This window comes from Marmota monax, unplaced genomic scaffold, assembly GCF_021218885.2.
Source record: "Marmota monax isolate L192 unplaced genomic scaffold, Marmota_monax_Labrador192_F-V1.1 WCK01_AAM20220418_F8-fsc00637, whole genome shotgun sequence".
Taxonomy (NCBI): domain Eukaryota; kingdom Metazoa; phylum Chordata; class Mammalia; order Rodentia; family Sciuridae; genus Marmota; species Marmota monax.
The window spans coordinates 120,750-125,000 of NW_026694846.1; the positions used below are offsets into that span (position 1 = coordinate 120,750).

Below are 4,251 nucleotides of genomic sequence, written 5' to 3' on the forward strand. Positions count from 1 at the left end.
TGATTGATTATTAGGAGGCTCAGTAACTGAGAAGAAGAGAGCTGACAAGACTTTTTCTTTTTTTTTTTTTTTTTTTTTCATAATCAGGAGCATGTTCAGGCTACTTGGCTTGTCAAAAGCAAGAGACAGAATCCTGCTTAAGACTGACCAAAATGAGAAGCCTGAAAGAATGATCTGGAGGAGTGTGCACTCAAGAAAATAAAGTAGAACCAGCCTGCCAGGTCAGTAGCTAATAGCCCATGAGTTTGCTACTAAGGAAATTAAAACTCTAGCTAGTGAGAATGGTGGCCACCTACTGAGAATAAACTGAAAGCTTCCTATTAACTAGCCTCCCTGGGTCATTTTGACAGAACAAGTCAGAAAGCTATTTCCTATTTGTTTAGTACCACAAGATTTGAAATAGAGGTAAAAACATTGATAGAGGAGAAGTTGGAGGCAAATTCTTAAATTTAGCTCCCACAAGAAATCCAAATAGGACCCCACTCCCAAAGCATACATCACATAGGTAATAAAAAGAGACAGATCCCCCTTCCCTCCCCCACCCACAAAATGCTGGCACCTATAAGAAGTTAAGAAGTACAACCAAGATGACTCAGACAGTCTCAGGGGGATTTTATTTTGTGTATGGGACTTAAAATTCATAAATCCTCTATTAGTTCTGTGGAATCGGCCGCGTTTGGCTACCTCTTTGACGAATACTTGTTAAATATAATGTCATGATTCCAGGGAGTGAGGAGGGGTCGCTTTATGCCTCCCGCACTTCTCTCCTGCAGAAGTATGTTTTAACTTGCAGGTTACTCGGTAAATGATCGGAGTTCTCTGGGCATTATTTGGTTCTGAATAATTATTTAGGATCTCTTTACTGACCCGAACTCCAACTTCTAATCTTATTGTGGTTCTTTCTAAATTGATACAGGTCTGTCCTGGCGGGTGAAGCAGAAAGAATACTGCCTACATGTGAGAAGATTCATAGCAGGCTGCGATGATGGGGGCATTTCAGGATCCAGACGAGGGGGCAGGTAGAACGCGATGTCTCCCGGCACCTTGATGCCAAGGGGGTCGGGGAGAGACCCCAGAAGGAAGCAGAAGTGCGGCGGGGACTGCCGCTGACAGACCTTGGCACAGCCCAGAGCCCCTCTCCACCCGTGGGGAGTTAGCGCGTGTGTGCGCGAGAGCTGCCGGCGGCGGCGGGAGGAGGCGCAGGCGCGCTGCTCGCCAGTCTGCAGCCCCGCGCCGAGCCCCGCGCCGAGCGCCGCGTCTCGGGAGTTGATGGCAGCACCACAGTGCGGACGCCTGGCCGATCGCGGAGCGCAGCCATCCGCCGCTGCCCAGGGAGCGCCCAAGATGTGGGGGGACTGGGGTGGAAGCGTCTGTAGCAGCTCCAGAGACGGGGGCGCGCAGCAGCCTTTGCTCGCCCGCCTGTCCTGACCTGCGTCGCTTGCCCCCAAAGAATGTCAGCCAAGTCCAAGGGGAACCCCTCCTCGTCCTCTCCAGCAGAGGGACAGCCGGCAGCCTCCAAAACCAAGGTGAAGGAACAAATCAAGATCATCGTGGAGGATCTGGAATTAGTCCTGGGCGACCTGAAGGACGTGGCCAAAGAACTTAAGGAGGTGAGAGGATCGGGGTGGGGAGCGAGTTCGCCGCCTAGATCCCCTCGGGGTTCTGGGTCCCATTTTTGCTTGGGACCTCCAGATTTCCAAACTCCTAGGTAACTACAGAAATCTGCCTGCAGACGGACTTTCTTTGCTTCGGCGACTCTCAAGAAGAGTTGTTGTTGCACTTTTTTTTTTTTTTTTTTTTAATCAGGAAGAAAATCAACTAGTGTTTTATTCGATGGACCTGGAATGGTGGGAGGATAAACGCAAGCGCGTATCTCTGTATGTGAGTGTGTGTGGAGTCGGAGGAAGGGGTTAACTGGGGGTGTGTCAGCAGAGGAAGGCATGAGCAACCCGGCCAGAGCGTGCAAGATGCCCCCTCTTCTGCTGTCGTGCTCTTCCAGAGTCCCTTGGCAAGTCTGTTCCCCGTCTGGCAGCCTCCCTAAGCCGGGGCTGAAGGGGGGCCGGGCTCTGGGCCCTGGGCCAAGCCCGGGAGGGCAGTGTGGGGAAAACTTGGCTTTGGCTCTCCTCCTCGCCTTCCAGAGCCCCTCTAAAAAGAAAGCGACCGGGGCCACTATCAGGAGAATCCAGCTTTGGGGATATGAAGGGATCTGGGACGTTCTCACTTTCATAATTCCTTAAGAATGGCTTGCTGTCTGCAAATGTCACTCACACAGTAACTCCGGGCCTTCTCGCCATCCCATCTGTCCTTCCTTACCTCCTTTCTTTCATCCTGTCGCCACTAGGCATTGAACCTGGGGAATGGGGCGCGCGAGCAAGTGAGTGAGTGTGTGTGTGTGTGTGTGTGTGTGTGTGCGCGCGCGCGCGCGCGTGTCGCGCGCGTGCTGGGGTCTTGCCACTTGCGTCCTGACTACCAGGAACTGGGACTGTTTTGATTTTTCCCCTCCCCCACCCCACTTCTGCCCCCTTCTAACACCCCCACCTCCTGGCTAGTGATCTGGATTGAAAGGAGTGGGGACGTTGGGGTTGAGATTAACTCTGGTGCTGGCTCCGGGCGGGGCCGAGGGCGGGGCTGGGAGGGGTGAGGTCTCCTAAGAGATGGCCTGGCTGCTGGTGGCGTCGCAGAGCTGGTGGCAGAATCCCAGAGCGCTGTTCCCCCACTGAATGGGCTCCTGGTGGAATTCTTGGTGAGGGAGTCCGCAGCCCCAGTTGCGCGAGCGCTGACTTTAACTTTGAAGGTGGTGGTGGCAGCGGGCGGAAAGAGAAGGGGTGGGGCGTTCATAGTCTATACCCCAAATTGTAATTCTGTTTTTGAAGCTAAGGGGAAGGAAATTGAGGGTTGTTTTGTATAGTTGGCCTCTAGAGATCATTCTCCCTTAATTTCCAATCCAAATTTGAGAAAAGAATCACTCCTTCCTTCTCCTATTACCTCCGTGAACTGAGCCCCACGTTAAGATTTAGGTCTGTTGAAATGGCCCATCCGTTGCCAGGGTCTGTTTTGCAAATGGCGAATTCATTCCTATAGGCTCTTCAAACAGAACAATTACTGCTAAGGTCCTGAGAGCGGTTGACAAAGATGCGGGCATAAAACTTGTTCCCGGTTGCATTGCTTCTCCAGGGTGATTGCTTCACAACTGCTTGACAGATGGAGGGGTTATACATCCAAATGCAAGTCGAAAGATGTCATTCATTTCTTTTGTTATCCTTTTACTTGACATGTTAGGCAGTTGTACTTTCATTCACAACATTATACCATTTTAAAAAATGAACAAATTGGGCACGTTTCTTTTTATCACAATTTTATATATATATATATATATATATATATAATTGTTGAGTTTTAAAAGTGGGGCATATATGGGAAACTTACAGCAGCGTAGTAACTTGTCTTCTCCAAGCTGAAATTGAGAGAAAGAGGGTCAAAATTCTGCATCTGCATCTTTTGTTATGATTTGCCAGTCCACTCACTATTTTGGACAGGATAAATGACAAGCAACTACATGTGGCCATGGTTCTGCTTGGCATCACTATTCTATGCACATTTGGAGACCAAGTAGATACAGAGAAACTTTTAAGGTCCCTCTGGTTCTTGGATAGAATCACAAAGATGTAACCAAATAAATGAGTCTTCATTTAATTGAGGCTCTTTTAAGGGGAACAAATAGGTAGTTCATAAAGGAATATAAACTCATAGGTTATGCATAGCAAAGTAGATGAAGTAATCTGAGAGTTCTGAAGATAAAATTTTCATTTTATATTTTGGAAGTTTTTATTGGCTCTCAGGGTCTATTCCGCTAAAAATCTCAGCATGAAACGGAAATTTATGCATGATAAATGATGCATTGTGCTTGTCAACCACTTTTGTGTGGACATCATCATCTTAGGTTCAAACAAGGAAGTGTACATACTATAACAGACTCAAATCATTGACCATTTATGTAATATGAATAAGAGTTATTTTGAGAGAAAATATTTATAGAGCATGTTGAACCTATGACACCCTGCAGTTGTCCTGCATTTATCTTTTTTTTTTTTTTTTTTTGGAGAGTACTGCATATGTGACTGAATATGTCTTTTATTTAATTTGAAGAAAGGAAACACTGAAAAATTTAAATTACAAAGCTTGTTGGTTTCTATACTCATGACTTGTAAATTTGTTACTTTTAATTGATCACTTTTCACATTGAATCTGAAA

General features: G+C 47.3%; 1 long non-coding RNA gene across 1 annotated transcript in view; it reads left to right on the top strand.

Annotated features, from left to right (window-relative positions):
- The first annotated feature begins 637 nt into the window (after positions 1-637).
- The window catches only part of LOC131423486 (uncharacterized), a 12,285-nt gene continuing 8,671 nt past the window's right edge, over positions 638-4,251 (top strand). The window contains exons 1-2 of the long non-coding RNA XR_009225123.1: positions 638-775; positions 917-1,610. This is a non-coding gene — a long non-coding RNA (uncharacterized LOC131423486). The remainder of the gene's footprint in view (positions 776-916; positions 1,611-4,251) is intronic.